The 16,661-nt window shown below is 43.8% G+C and overlaps 1 protein-coding gene across 5 annotated transcripts in view; it reads right to left on the bottom strand.

The window, feature by feature from the left end:
• The window catches only part of ptpn20 (protein tyrosine phosphatase non-receptor type 20), a 283,839-nt gene extending 282,388 nt beyond the window's left edge, over positions 1 to 1,451 (bottom strand). For all 5 annotated transcript variants that reach the window (XM_067972632.1, XM_067972634.1, XM_067972633.1 and 2 more), the window contains exon 1: positions 909 to 1,451. The gene's annotated coding sequence lies outside the window, so the exon portion shown is untranslated. The remainder of the gene's footprint in view (positions 1 to 908) is intronic.
• Positions 1,452 to 16,661: the final 15,210 nt, after the last annotated feature.

Genomic DNA, 16,661 nt, shown 5'->3' with positions numbered 1-16,661 from the left:
GTTTTTTTCTGTACCAATATTCGCACTTACTGCACTGATTGCAGTCTGGGGCTATGCGTTTACATTGACGCCGGCCTGTTGTCTATAGGACAGGATTCCACAGCACACTGTCAACATATGCAGATTTTTTTTTCTTAGAATCTGCATTGAGTGATTTGAAAATTGGAAAGTAATTGTAGAACAGAAGTTCGCAGCTGATTCATGCATCAAAACGCACTACTGAGTTAGGTTTCCAGTGGGAGTCTTAATCCTGTTCAAGAAGCATTCCAGCTTTAGAACACAACACAGCAGCCTTTGTGTAGACCTCATCCCCCAGCGTGATACTATTTCACCGCCACTCTAAACCCTTATTCTGTCCAAGGAATGAACATTGAGGGGAATGCAAGTGTTGTGGGAAATCACAAGGCAAACACACACACACACACACACATCCTTGATGTATCGCTGCCAACTTCACGTGTGTATCAAAGTGAACTTTCTCTTTACCCCAGGAGCCAGTAAAACTTCTGCAACTTTAGGCAAAGCAAACACAATTTAATTGATTCAGTTCCTTTGTGTATTGCCATTCTGTCAGCTTGATCCTGTGAATGGCTGCACAATTCGAGCTTGGGAGGACACTATTAAAAGTTAAGTGGGAGACTGATATAGATCAATATTGGATTTATCAAGCCCATTTCGATTCTCTCACCTACATACGTACGACCCTTAAACAAGTCACCTTACCGAATCTTGCCCCAGCCCCTTTCTGTACCTCAGTTATTGTACGGTTCAGATCTTATCACGACTTGTTACATACAGCCAATGCCCACTGCCTATTAAATGCCACTTCACGCCATCAAGCAAAAACTGCACAAGAAAAATATAATTATTGAAAGGAAGGAGGAGGAGGAGGGAAACGAAAGTCTTACTTGAGTTTTCAGCAGCGCTGTTTCCCTGGCGAAAAGTCCAAATTCCGCGTTTTTATTACCGTGGTTAGAGTCCCAGCAAGGCGCCAGTCACGACTGACCGATCAGTCAGTACACAGTAACCAAGTACTGGTTGGCAGGTGAAATTCCACCAGGAGTGTTTCATCTTGACCACCCGGTAGAGTCCAATCCTACCACAGCCTGTGTATAAATCCAGCCAGATCCCCCAGCATATTTCTCTTCTTTATTATTCCCCGCCCTCCTCTTCTAACTGACTAACCTTTTAACTTTCTACCACGGCTATTTAATGTGATCCTCTTTCCAGAACTTCGCGCGATTCCATTCCCCCGATCTGTGCGGCCCCCATCGAGACCTTTGGCAGCTTTTGATTGGCACCGCCGCTGCCCCAAAACATGGGAAGGGCAGAAACCTAGGAGATGGGACGCTAAGTTCTGCCAGAGCACCAATAACGGGAGAGCGCGGGCGGAGCTTGGCTTTTGGGACTTTGCGGAGTTCAAGGAGGCTTGTTTAAAGTTCCCAAGCAGATGGATTTAAGGGCAGGTCACAAACAAAACAGGCGGAGTCGCTAAAAGAATGACAGATAAGACTCTGACGCCGTCTCACTTTTTCTTTGGGAAATACCAACTGATGCAGAGTCACAGGTAAATATTACACACTCTACGCGTGCTTTTTACTCCATTTTTACGCATTTAATTATTTTTCCAGTTTTGAAACTGATTGCTTCTTCCCTCCCCAATGAAAACCAACACTGTAGTGCAATATTTCCAGAAAAAATGCTGACAAAACACATTGAAACACACCCAGTGTATCCAGGCCTTTAAATATTCAGCTGAGACCAGGCCACCATAGTTACAGTTCAGGCTACTCACCCGAAATGCTAGTGTTTTCTCTTTAACTATGCCTATTTTTGTTTCACCAATAAGAATAAGGCTGGGTTGCCCCAGTGTCATTAACAGAAAAAAAACCAATTAGAATCATAGAATCATAGAAGTTTACAACATGGAAACAGGCCCTTCGGCCCAACATGTCCATGTCGCCCAGTTTATATCACTAAGCTAGTCCCAATTGCCTGCACTTGGCCCATATCCCTCTATACCCATCTTAACCATGTAACTGTCCAAATGCTTTTTAAAAGACAAAATTGTACCCGCCTCTACTACTGCCTCTGGCAGCTCGTTCCAGACACTCACCACCCTTTGAGTGAAAAAATTGCCCCTCTGGACCCTTTTGTATCTCTCCCCTCTCACCTTAAATCTATGCCCCCTCGTTATAGACTCCCCTACCTTTGGGAAAAGATTTTGACTATCTACCTTATCTATGCCCCTCATTATTTTATAGACTTCTATAAGATCACCCCTAAACATCCTACTCTCCAGGGAAAAAAGTCTCAGTCTATCCAACCTCTCCCTATAAGTCAAACCATCAAGTCCCGGTAGCATCCTAGTAAATCTTTTCTGCACTCTTTCTAGTTTAATAATATCCTTTCTATAATAGGGTGACCAGAACTGTACACAGTATTCCAAGTTGGCCTTACTAATGTCTTGTACAACTTCAACAAGACATCCCAACTCCTGTATTCAATGTTCTGACCAATGAAACCAAGCATGCTGAATGCCTTCTTCACCACCCTATCCACCTGTGACTCCACTTTCAAGGAGCTATGAACCTGTACTCCTAGATCTCTTTGTTCTATAACTCTCCCCAACGCCCTACCATTTAACGGAGTAGGTCCTGGCCCGATTCGATCTACCAAAATGCATCACCTCACATTTATCTAAATTAAACTCCATCTGCCATTCATCGGCCCACTGGCCCAATTTATCAAGATCCCGTTGCAATTCTGCAAGTGGTCCCTTTAAGTTCAGGAGGCACAACTAATAGAATAATTTAGACATAAGTCTAGTTAGAACAAAACAAAAGGTAAATCATAATAAGCCAGAATTTGCAGGCAAAATAACAGAGAGGCTAATGGCCCTCGGCATTATTTATGCACAAATGGTACAGCAACTTCAGGCAAGGGGAAGATGTGCGGTTAAACACGAATATCCAAAAGTTGCTGTCCGAGATGCACCCGCTCCACCATTAGCTTCACGAAAACGACACCGTGCTGTCTGGCTCACCATTGAAATGCATCGAATGGCGTGAAGTTGCTATATTTGCGCGGTAGATACGAACTAAACTCGCCACAGAAAGTTGAGTCTTGTCCATTTCAGTCTAAGTACCATTTTAACGACATGATAAGTGTTAATTACTGCCAGTCAACCTCTCTGGCACTGAAAATGAACTATTACAAGTGTGGAGTCTCGTTCCTTCAGGTTTTAATTGTTGTTGGAGATTTTAAAAATGTAACATTTTAAATGTTTCAACTTTTAAAAAATGTTTCCTTCCTGTCTCTTTTTTCTCTCTCTTTTAATCCAATCCTTCTTTCCCTCTCTTTATTTCTCTTTCTGTACCTGATTTGAAATTGAATTCACCCACTCTAATTTACACTTCCTTCTCAGTCCTTACGCTGTTAATTTCACACCATTAAATCTTATTGATTAAGGAGATACACAGTTGCTTGCCTTGTTCACTCAGGTCCCAAGTGCCTTGCTTCCCTCGCTGAGATGTTATCAACTCACACTTTCAGCAACTTGCCATGAAAAAAATTGAAAACCTAAACATGCAAGGACAAGTGTAAATAATGGCAGACGCCATTAGATGCCCTGCTACAGCAAATTATGGCCGATTATTATTGTCTGTGTCTGCCAACCGCTCTAATCCCTGCAAAGCCCACTGCTTGGAGAAAGCCTCAAGCTTACCGGTGGACACCCCATGCTCCCTGTCCAGGGCCACCTGGGCATGGACAAGACTGGGGGAAGAGAGGCAGACAGCCAGAGCGACCCTCCCCATGGGCCGTGCTCATCCTGGACCTTTATATAGCCAACTTTGCCAGGTCCAGGAGTAGATCCACGAGAAGGTCCTCCAACCTACTTTATGGTTGTTGACTGACCTGTGTACTTCCAGCATTTTCTGATATTACTTAGCTTCATTCAGTGGCCAGCTAAGTCTGCAGCTTTATGGCCACTTTTAGGAAATGTGGAGGAATTTTGGTTGTGCACTCATCAATAGAGCAGTGTATCACGGGTGTCAAGTGTGGAGCATAAACGCCGGCATAGACCAATTGGGCCGAATGGCCTGTTCTTGCGCTGTAGACTCGATGTAACTCTATGTAAGTCCTGATCGGACACCCAAGCAAACAATGTGAGACTCCAGCAGGAGGCTGCTTCACACTATTGGGGCTTTGTACTAGGTGGAGTATAGCTCAAGCCCAGTGTGAAACTGGGTTTAGAAAGTGCTCAGGTGATTTGTTGAACCCACAATATATAAAAATAAAGCTTTCAAGGAAGCAGAGCTCAATGGATGCATGTGCAGAACTCCATCCCTGACAGCAAAGGCACAAGTCACAAGCAGGGGCAGCATGCTGCATAACTCCGATCTTGCCAGCTGCACTTTGCACTCTATAACTACTGGTCTCAGACTGGGTTTCCTTTCCTCCTACAGGAGGTCTATCAGTGTACAAAGGTTAAAAATGTTGAACAGTCATCTTTAGCTGTAGTTGTGATAATTCATCAAATCAACGTTGAACTTCACCTGTCACAGGTAGGATGAGATTTGCAATGAAGAAATGAGGAGGACCTCTGGTTAAAAGGGAAATTTATAGGCAGTTTCCATAAGATCACTCAGTCAGATTATGGGGTCCAATTGACCACCCGAACATGTTTTAAACCCAGTTTTCCAGATCGGGACCCGACACTTGCACGATTGCACAACTGAGTCATATTTATTCTTTTTGACTAGATAGAACATTTAGCTTTTTTTTTACTGCCTCCTTAAGGCTTTTGCTTGTGGAAATAATTTCTGTTTTCCAGCACAGGTCAATGGATGATGATCAGGACTGGGATCTCTGCCCACTTTTTCTCTCCCCAGCTGGCCTTATGAGAAATCAGGAGTTCCCCCATGAATACTTCCATAGCTTTGTACTATGGGCGCCCTCTTTTCACATGAGAATCCTGTGCCTTTTCGGGAGAGTCAATCTGCCTCTGTTCCCTACTGTTGTCCTTGCTAAGATCAGCTATCTCAGCAAAGCAGGCTTTTTATATATGTATTATACTTTTTATAAATATTATTATAACTAGGTTGCAATCACAAAGTAATAGTTGGAAAACCTTGAAAACAAAGTGGGCAACTGTTGTAAAGCCAGTATAATCTACTTGTACAAATATTGATCAGTATTTCTGAGAATGTGTAAGTACAACATAGCTGGTAATGGAACAATAACCTGGAAATACTCCTCAGGCATTTGGAGAAGAGGGTGGTTTTGTTTTACTTGGAGACTTTTATAGTGATGACTAATGGACTATGACTATATTCAACTAATGGCAAACACTCTACCTTTCTACCTAATTTGGTATTTCTCCAAATATCTTTATTTAAAGAGTACAAAACCCAGGATAGCTTTAGACATAAGAGTTACGTTTCATGAATCCACAGGAATCCTTTGAGGAGATAAGTAAACAAGTGAATGGCAGCTATTTGGTAAAGAGAACTTACTTGGATTTTTGGAACATTTGATAATGTTCCACATGTGAAGTTTTTAACGACTCATGAAATAAGTGTCAAATTAGCTGGATTATGGAAATGAGGCATGGCCTCAAAATGGCTCTGGCCTCTCCCTGGGTACTTTGGGTGGATGGCATGAACCCTTCTCCCTCCGGCTGGTCAAAGTCCATCCAAGGTTAAAATCTACCCCATTGCCCCTTGTTGCCCCTTTAATGATTGCAGCAATCACAGACATTGAGAGCATTTCTATATCCACAGTATGAAACTTGGGTATATATCATCATTTCATCAACCCAAAGTACTGGCCAAACAAACTTGATCTGGTTAGCTTCTAATTATAAGCAGTTTCATTAACGCAGGCAGGCTACATCCATTTGAAACTACCAGCTATCTCCAGACAGTATTTGTGTATTTAGTTCACTTACCTCACTCATTGGTTGGGTATAGTGCCTTGGTGAATGGTTCAGATAGCCCTGATTTATTGGCGCCCCCTTTTTCTGTGAGAATCCTGCTCCTTTTCTGTAGCTGAAATGTACAATAAAACCCTAATTAAAAACACAATGCACTCCATTTCATTTAAATACCTGTAATAAAATTAACAAATAATTAGCTAAAGGGAAGACATCTACATTTTTAGTGCAATGACTCATTTTTAAAGGAATTATGACATTTTTCTGAAGCCTAAAAGAACTGCACTGTATTTTTTAAAAAGATAATTTTAATATACTTTTAGCCTCCTTCAGGGTAATATTGAATAATTTTTTAATGGGTTAGGAAATCAATAACTGAATCCTGCTGATGCCACCTCCTTTCGCTCCTTGTTTGGTTGATGTACATTGAGAGACACCACGTAGAGCCTATTGCATCTGTTACTGAACCTTGCGTTGCCTTGGAAACGGGTCAGACTGCACCTGGGTGGAAATGCACAGCAGGAGTCTTCAGAGACCAGCTAAAATTCAAATGCCAGTCATTGTGACAGAGTCGCAGGACTTCTGCTCTGCACTTGCGTACTATTTTTTTCCCAAATAATCATTTCTTTAAATATGTGTTTTATTCAGCATTACATTGGAATGGAATGAGAAGCTGCCAATATTAGTGACTGGACTGCCAACAATGCCACATTAAGTAATATAGTTCCTTTTAAATGAACAAAGGATTTCCAAGGCATGGATTGCAATTTTGTTTTAAAACTTCTGAGCCTGGGAAGAAGAGTGGTGGCAGGCTCAGCTGTTACCCATGACAACAAATAAAAGATGGTGACCCAAGATGCATGTCCACGTGATTTTTGCAATAAGTTGATTTTTGGCGGAGTTTAAAAGTATCATATTTGGGTAAAGTCTTTTAAACATTAGCAATAGCTTCTAGAGCACTATAAATACATCAGTGTGATTCCACTCAAACACTTTCCATCAGTGTGAGCTACATCGCATGACCTGGTTTCATACTGCCGCTCTCAGCTTACCCATCTAACATCTAGCAATTGTGCCAGACACTCTGACAAATGGATGGGTTCTCCAGCAACCCAGCAATACAAGCTAAATCTCCAATAAGCAAAGATAGGCCTATAAATTTAGCCACATAGCGCCTGTTTATCGGACGCTATCTGGCCTATTAAGCCATACTGGCACAGAAAAAAAATAGTCATTCAGTGCCCGATCCTGAAACAGGAGTTATGTCCTTTGCATATGCAAATAAGGGACTTTACGCCTGTTTGATGCCCCCAATGCAAGATGCTCCTGCTCTATGGAACTCTCTCCCAAAACCATTTTGTCTTGCTATCTTCCTACCAGCTTTCAAAAGCCTCCTAAAAACCTACCTCCTTGACCACACTTTCAGTCTCCTTCCCTAAATTTGCTTCTTTTCTTGCTCGATGTCCTAATCGAAGTACTCCAAGTCATTCTTTGATGTGAGGAGCGCTGTATAAGTTCATGTTTTTAGTGGCGTTCTCCATGGTTGAATAGTCTGCCAACACTCGCTGTTATGGCTCGTGCATGAAAAATGACCACTTCCGTAAGATACCGGAGTCCTGCCGCTGCCTGTCAAACAGCCTCAGCACCTTAAGTATTCAAAGGATAAATAATTCAGTTGAAAAAGGAGAGCAACGTGTGTCCTAGAAAGGCAAGCTGACTTCACCGGTGGTTTTATTTCTTTTAACTTGTTAGTCATTCTAATTGTTATGTACTGTTGCTGTGCTCTGTTTATACAGCTTGTTTAGTTACAACTGCTTTGGTACTATTTAAAATAGAGTACTGCATTTTACCAGACTTCATCCAACCACTTATAATTATATGTATCTGCGTTGTCTCCTGCACTGTGTAGTGTCTGCTGACTGCCTTAGGGCAGGAACCCATTGTAAACAAGCTTTCAAGCTTTACTGGGATATCCTGCTGAAATACCTTTTAATCATTTTTAAAAGCTTAATTACTATAATAAGCATTATTGTCTCAGATCTCCTTACTTTCATTCTTCAGTCGCCAATTTGCAAAGGCACACTTGGCTTGCTCGCATGGTTTTAATACTGCGACAATTATGTTTGATAAATTCTCACAGTGCTGCCACTGAAAATGTAAATTGTTCGATATCAGAAATCAACCTTGCAAAACTTTAACTGAGCCCATGTAAAAATCTGTTCAACTTAATTCTAATCAGTTTCCAATTACTTTGCTCACAAGTACACATCATCCTCCCACAAACACACTGCACTATATTTGCTCACATCTTACAGAATGTAAAGATAAGCAAAGTAAATATGCAATGTATCTGGTTAAATCTACATGGATTTTTCTGAGAAAAATTAGATTCTTAGATGTATGGTAGTTGAGGAGTGAGCCTTTGGCTTTTGGTAGCATTCCCGCTTCTGAGTTGGAAGGTGAAGGGTTCGAGTCCCATTCCAGACAGCCCCGGCTAGTGTAGTTTAGAATATGGACTCTAAATACTGGGCTGACATCCAATAAGATACTTGCGTCTAGATTCAATGACCACTGGCTCAGTGGTAGTATTCCCAGCCCTGAGCCAGAAGGGTTGGGTTCTGGACCCACTCCAGACTGCCCCATCAAGCAGAGACCAGAGTGTCGGCTCTGAATACTGGATTGATGTCCAGCGGGGCGGGGGAGGGTACTTGCGCCAAAATGGCTCCGACCACAGCCCACCAAACGGTCGGGCTCTGATCCACTCCGCTGATCAGTTGGCCAAAGGTTAATATCAAGCCCATTTTGTGTGACCCCTGCACCACCCGCCCCATGATTTCCTGACCTTTGCAGGCACATTTTAAAAAAAAATTTTTATTCGTTCACGGGATGTGGGCGTCGCTGGCGAGGCCAGCATTTATTGCCCATCCCTAATTGCCCTTGAGAAGGTGGTGGTGAGCCGCCTTCTTGAACCGCTGCAGTCCGTGTGGTGACGGTTCTCCCACAGTGCTGTTAGGAAGGGAATTCCAGGATTTTGACCCAGCGACAATGAAGGAACGGCGATATATTTGCAAGTCGGGATGGTGTGTGACTTGGAGGGGAACGTGCAGGTGGTGTTGTTCCCATGTGCCTGCTGCTCTTGTCCTTCTAGGTGGTAGAGGTCGCGGGTTTGGGAGGTGCTGTCGAAGAAGCCTTGGCGAGTTGCTGCAGTGCATCCTGTGGATGGTACACACTGCAGCCACAGTGCGCCGGTGGTGAAGGGAGTGAATGTTTAGGGTGGTGGATGGGGTGCCAATCAAGCGGGCTGTTTTATCTTGGATGGTGTCGAGCTTCTTGAGTGTTGTTGGAGCTGCACTCATCCAAGCAAGTGGAGAGTATTCCATCACACTCCTGACTTGTGCCTTGTAGATGGTGGAAAGGCTTTGGGGAGTCAGGAGGTGAGTCACTCGCCGCAGAATACCCAGCCTCTGACCTGCTCTCGTAGCCACAGTATTTATATGGCTGGTCCAGTTAAGTTTCTGGTCAATGGTGACCCCCAGGATGTTGATGGTGGGGGATTCGGTGATGGTAATGCCGTTGAATGTCAGGGGGAGGTGGTTAGACTCTCTCTTGTTGGAGATGGTCATTGCCTGGCACTTATCTGGCGCGAATGTTACTTGCCACTTATCAGCCCAAGCCTGGATGTTGTCCAGGTCTTGCTGCATGCGGGCTCGGACTGCTTCATTATTTGAGGGGTTGCGAATGGAACTGAACACTGTGCAGTCATCAGCGAACATCCCCATTTCTGACCTTATGATGGAGGGAAGGTCATTGATGAAGCAGCTGAAGATGGTTGGGCCTAGGACACTGCCCTGAGGAACTCCTGCAGCAATGTCCTGGGGCTGAGATGATTGGCCTCCAACAACCACTACCATCTTCCTTTGTGCTAGGTATGACTCCAGCCACTGGAGAGTTTTCCCCCTGATTCCCAATGACTTCAATTTTACTAGGGCTCCTTGGTGCCACACTCGGTCAAATGCTGCCTTGATGTCAAGGGCAGTCACTCTCACCTCACCTCTGGAATTCAGCTCTTTTGTCCATGTTTGGACCAATGCTGTAATGAGGTCTGGAGCCGAGTGGTCCTGGCGGAACCCAAACTGAGCATCGGTGAGCAGGTTATTGGTGAGTAAGTGCCGCTTGATAGCACTGTCGATGACACCTTCCATCACTTTGCTGATTATTGAGAGTAGACTGATGGGGCGGTAATTGGCCGGATTGGATTTGTCCTGCTTTTTCTGGACAGGACATACCTGGGCAATTTTCCACATTGTTGGGTAGATGCCAGTGTTGTAGCTGTACTGGAACAGCTTGGCGAGAGGCGCAGCTAGTTCTGGAGCACAAGTCTTCAGCACTACAGCTGGGATGTTGTCGGGGCCCATGGCCTTTGCTGTATCCAGTGCACTCAGCCGTTTCTTGATATCACGTGGAGTGAATCGAATTGGCTGAAGACTGGCTTCTGTGATGTTGGGGATATCGGGAGGAGTCCGAGATGGATCATCCACCCGGCACTTCTGGCTGAAGATGGTTGCAAACGCTTCAGCCTTGTCTTTTGCACTCACATGCTGGACTCTGCCATCATTGAGGATGGGGATGTTTGCAGAGCCTCCTCCTCCCGTTAGTTGTTTAATTGTCCACCACCATTCACGACTGGATGTGGCAGGACTGCAGAGCTTTGATCTGATCCGTTTGTTGTGGAATCTCTGAGCTCTGTTGGGCTGTTGGGCAAGAAAATCTGCCCGTATATTCTTCGGCCTAAGCCCCCACCACCCCACACCCTGCCAGTAAAGGATAAGTTGGGTTCTTTAGCCTTGGTTGCAGCTCACCTAAGAGAAGGTATTCTGAAGATAAAAATTGTGAGGAAGGCAATGGGAAACCACCTCAGCCACTCTTCCACAGTAAGTGGCTCAAGAATCCCACATGTGAGACTTGAGCTAGGAGCTACTCTAGGGGCAGAATACAATGGATGGACAGGCAGTTATTAATTCCCTTCGATAAACATCATGTTGTGCAAAGCTTAGGCCGAAGAATAGGCGGGCAGATTTTCTTGCCCAACAGCTTCAGGCATAGAATGTGCCTGCAAGAGTCAGGAAATCAGGGGGGAGGGCAGGGGTCACACAAAATGGGCTTGGTTTTAACCTTTGGCAGGTTGGTCAGCGGAGTGGGTCGGCAGCCTGACCGTTCCATGGGCGGAGGTCGGAGCCATTTTGAAGCCCCGGCCTTATTTAAATGAAACTGGCGAGTTGCAGGCGCCAAATGGTCTTTCCGATGCAGCTCGCTGGATTCAGGCCTGCCCAATATCGGGCAGCCCGGAGGCCGCTGAGCCAGCAGCAAGGTACGTCCAGGGAAAGGGGTGTCGCAATTGCGGGGGGGAGGGAACGGAAGGAGTGCTAGTGGCCCAGGTTATTTTTGTGGGGCCCGGTGAAGCACTCCTGCTCTTCCTGGCCCCAAAATAATAGTTTAAAACTTACCCTTCCAGGGCCTCTTTGGCTCTATCTCCAGTGAAACTGGTCAGAGAATGAACAGTGCACCCTCCAACCAATTCTATCCTTAAATGTACGTCTTAGTGCCACGATTTGCAGCAAGCTGATCTTTGGTGTTAACGGGACGATAAGTTTACCGATCTCAATTTGAGGCCTCTACCGCCCCATTAATGCTGATTTGAGCAAGGTAAAATCAACCCCAATGAGTGAGTGTTTCATTGTAACATGGTATTAATGGATCCTAATACAATTGTCCATCCATCTAGGACGGGATCGCAGTGTGCTCTCTGCTTGCCCATGTGGAGTGGGTATAAAGAGAAGCACCATACACAAAGGAGCCCTTAAAGGGGCAGACACTTTGTTGTTGATTTTTTTGTTGTCAAATTTTCAGTGTTTTTTTTAGTGCTGGTTTTTGTCTATTTTTGGCATCAGAACATGTAGGAATGTTTGGGTGGATTAAAACAACTATATATTATCTGCCAAATAATTGGAAAGCTGACTGTAATTAAAGCATTAACATTAGTTGGGAAGAACACGAATAGCATAAAAGATAAAGGGCACATACAATACAAACTTTCATAGCAGCTCAGGGAGTTACAAAGTATCTAACTGTAAGCTTTTGAGTCTTGTGCCAGATGGCAAGTCAACATAAAATTAATTACAGAGGTTACTTTTAAATTGTTAAATTATTTCCTGTTTGAAGTAATATAAGATTCTAGGGAGATCAATGGGCTGGTATCCACTATTATGCCACCAATTGAATCTGCAGGGAAATTGCATATCTCCCTGCCAACAATTGAGCACAGCTGCCTCCACAGGCTCCAGGTCAGCATGAGTTGTAGACCTGTGCCATCTACTGCAAGGACACCTGCAGCCCCATAGCGATGGCACTACCAGTGGAAGACAGGGTCACTAACGCCCTCAACTTTTCTGCCTCTGCGTCCTTCCAGTCTAGCGTAGGGATCACCTGCAATATCAGCAAATGTGCTGTCCACACAGGTACCAAAAATGCACGTGATACATTGATCAGCATGGCAGCACTTTATGTAGCTTCCCAATTTCCCCGCACTGCCACATTTCCCAAAGCACAGGGAGTGGTTGATAGCACTCAAGCAATAGGTTCCTGCTCCCCCTTTGTCACCACTAGTTGTTCTTACTCACCTTACTTCTTCAAGCTCACCCCTGGATGTGCGTAGCTGTGCCGTTGCTTGAAAACATTGGCGAATGGAACACAAGATGCTATTAGCTGCTATCTTGTTCTTGTCCACTGGCAGAGCTTCCATATCCACAATTGCAGAAAAAGAGCAAATGTTAACATGTTGGTGTTGGATATTTCCTTTATCCTTTTTAATAACAGATTCTAAAAGCTGGAGACAGTAATCTGTCTGACAATTAACTACATTTATTATTGTTTCAAAACATTCATCTTAAGACTACATACAGAGCAGTACACGCAGTCCTACGTCTAGAAACATACGTGTAAAGAACCTCCCGGGAATTGTGAGCAGTGCCTATCCAGGCCATTCAAGGTAGCTGTCCTTGAAGCTAGCTAAAGTTCCTACTGAGTTTTGCTTCGTATCTGTTTTTTTATACCATTTTAAAAATAAGCACTCATTGTCCAATTCTTGATGGGTTTTAACTTTGTTGGGTATTTTATGACCCTTAGATCATCAAACAGATTGCCCGTCACACACAAAGATAGGGGCCATATCCTGGTCAATATCCTGCTACATTGTCTAAGGTTTCGTCCTTCAGCAACCTTTGCTTCCTAGCTTAGCTCTTTTGGAACTATGGCTTTTGTCCTGGAGAGTCATTATTATCAAAAGATAAGATCCGCTGGTATACAGGTCAAACCAATTTAGATTTACTCATGTGGTTTAAACATAATTGCTACATTAGTTGTTCTGTCTTTAAAAAACAATGTAAAAATATACCTATATTCTTACAACTGGCTCAAAGACACACCTTGAAATATAGCTTACATTGCAAGATGATGATTATATGGCTGTGTGTATGCCTGTGTGCGAGTGAGTGAGAAGGGAACAAAACATAAGGACAGGATGGTACTATTCTTCGTGTTCTTATAGGCAAGATTGCCCAGGGTGGCCTCCTCAAAGGGAGTCAAGAGCTTATAGTTTCAGGGCCTTCCACCAGTTTGGGTGCTATCTTATCATTCAAGCAGAGGCGTAAGTTGAAGGAGGATATACGTGACAGACTTGTGCCCAGTCTACAGCCCATCTTGTGAGTCATTGTATAAGCATGCATCATGTAGATAGGCTGTGTTACAATGATTTGGTGTGTGAAACCTTTATAAGATGTCATTGTGCCAAGGGCTTTGGTTGTAAGCTTGAACTGTGCCCTGCTGGAATACGGGCATGCATTGTAAACAATTAGAGTTGTAAGATTGTGAGGGGACTTGGCATAGGCTTGCAGTAAATTCTTAACAGGTTGACGTGCAACACTTTGTGGCAAATATTTTTGGGCCATCTACCTGGTTTATGGTGCTATTGTGTAGCCATAGCTTGGCAGCTTTCTTAAGGTCTGCCATCTTCTTATGCATCTGTTCCCAGGTCCAGCAGGTATTATACACCTTAGCTGCAGCTCCTGCTAGGTATTTTGCATTACTGTCTTCCAGAGAGAATGCCCTCGAGTGCATAGAAAGGCAGCTATCCTCTTGCAGCAGTAATTCCACATCACCATCCATCAAACAAGGCAATTTGGTGCCACTGAATTCCTTCCCCATACTTTGATTCCTGCTTCCACATTTTTTTTGCCATCCACAGGTTATTACTTCCCATATCATTTGGCCCACAAAGCCTTTAGAAAGGTTGCCAAAAATTTGTGCCATCATATGCGGCTATTTATCTTTTAAGGGCCGACATTTCATAAAATTCCAGCTGCAGCCCTTTTAAGAGACGCAGCTGTACAAGGTATTCTGCTCCTCTTTTGGCAAGCTGCTGGAGAAAGGCCCAATTCAGGCTGGGAGCTCAGTCTGCATCGGAGGCGGCTCGTCAGCTGAGGCATTGCCTCACATAGATATTAGCGTGTGCACAGGCAAGCGGGGAGTCGGTATCGCTGTCTGGAGCAGCTCGATCCGCCGGTGAGCAGGTTGGAGCTGAGTGGTGGGACCGTGCTCCATATCATGGTAGTGTGATCCCACAAAAAGGGCTGCCAGGTGAGCAGTGGGCTGGCTCGGAACCGGAGCTGATGGAAGAGGGATGGGAGAGAGAGGCCTAGGCTGTGAAATTAGAGGGAGGGATGGAGGTTTACGATCTGCATAAGAGGAAGAACAAGTTCAAGAAAAGTAGCTGGCTTTGCCAAAGTGATGATTGGCTTCCTCTCCTCTTAGCTGTTTAGTGTCTCCTCTCACTCATTTCTTTGACCATGCTTTCTTCTTATAATGAAAAATAGCTATGAACAAGGGCCTGTTGCCATGGCAATGCACTGGCCTGGTTAGGCATGTGCCTCACCTGTCCAAAAGATGAGCCGCCTCTGACCTGCGTATCTAATTCTGGCCAAACCAGGGGGTTGAGAGGTGTAATCAACCATTCCTATTTTGGCCAGGTGTGAAGCTCACCACACATTCATCCTGTGCCCAAACCACTGAGACCATAAAATATACTCTATTCATTTAAAGTTCATTTATAATAAATACAATACCACGTCCCAAAATGAATAGAAAGAAAGAAAGCACTTGTATTCATATTTGTTTATGGAATCATAGAATCATAGAAGTTTACAACATGGAAACAGGCCCTTCGGCCCAACATGTCCATGTCGCCCAGTTTATACCACTAAGCTAGTCCCAATTGCCTGCACTTGGCCCATATCCCTCTATACCCATCTTAACCATGTAACTGTCCAAATGCTTTGTAAAAGACAAAATTGTACCCGCCTCTACTACTGCCTCTAGCAGCTCGTTCCAGACACTCACCACCTTTTGAATGAAAAAATTGCCCCTCTGGACCCTTTTGTATCTCTCCCCTCTCACCTTAAATCTATGCCCCCTCGTTATAGACTCCCCTACCTTTGGGAAAAGATTTTGACTATCTACCTTATCTATGCCCCTCATTATTTTATAGACTTCTATAAGATCACCCCTAAACCTCCTGCTCTCCAGGGAAAAAAGTCTCAGTCTATCCAACCTCTCCCTATAAGTCAAACCATCAAGTCCTGGTAGCATCCTAGTAAATCTTTTCTGCACTCTTTCTAGTTTAATAATATCCTTTCTATAATAGGGTGACCAGAACTGTACACAGTATTCCAAGTGTGGCCTTACTAATGTCTTGTACAACTTCAACAAGACATCCCAACTCCTGTATTCAATGTTCTGACCAATGAAACCAAGCATGCTGAATGCCTTCTTCACCACCCTATCCACCTGTGACTCCACTTTCAAGGAGCTATGAACCTGTACTCCTAGATCTCTTTGTTCTATAACTCTCCCCAACGCCCTACCATTTAACGGAGTAGGTCCTGGCCCGATTCGATCTACCAAAATGCATCACCTCACATTTATCGAAATTAAACTCCATCTGCCATTCATCGGCCCACCGACCCAATTTATCAAGATCCCGTTGCAATCCTAGATAACCTTCTTCACTGTCCACAATGCCACCAATCTTGGTGTCATCTGCAAACTTACTAACCATGCCTCCTAAATTCTCATCCAAATCATTAATATAAATAACAAATAACAGCGGACCCAGCACCGATCCCTGAGGCACACCGCTGGTCACAGGCCAGTTAATATTCTTGTGATACAATTATCAAGAGCCTACTTACATGATATTCCTTTAAAAATGAAGGAACTCCATTAGAAATTATATTGCACAGAAAGTTTGTACTGTTATATCAAAGTTATATTAATGATTAAACATTATATTAATGATTAAACATTAAACACTAAACATTCTGCAATGTTGGAATAATTGTATCGGGCAGAATAATGGAGGCAAATTCATTGGGTTTTGTTCAGTTAGACGCTATGTTGGAAGATGAGCTGAATGATCTTTCCTCAGCTGTAAAATGCAATCTACCTACCAAATAGTAAAATATAATACATATATTATACAATATCTATCGTGCACCAAAGATGTGCACACAAGATACAGAGCACAATATGTAGCCGTAAATGTTGTAAAGGTGTAATGCAGTCCAGGAGTTCTGATGCAATAAATTTCGACAGCTTATCTTATGCTTATGTT

Source organism: Heptranchias perlo, chromosome 36 (assembly GCF_035084215.1).
Source record: "Heptranchias perlo isolate sHepPer1 chromosome 36, sHepPer1.hap1, whole genome shotgun sequence".
In the NCBI taxonomy this organism is placed as follows: domain Eukaryota; kingdom Metazoa; phylum Chordata; class Chondrichthyes; order Hexanchiformes; family Hexanchidae; genus Heptranchias; species Heptranchias perlo.
The sequence above is the reverse complement of the archived record's forward strand: the minus strand, read 5'-3'. Positions and strand labels throughout refer to the sequence as shown.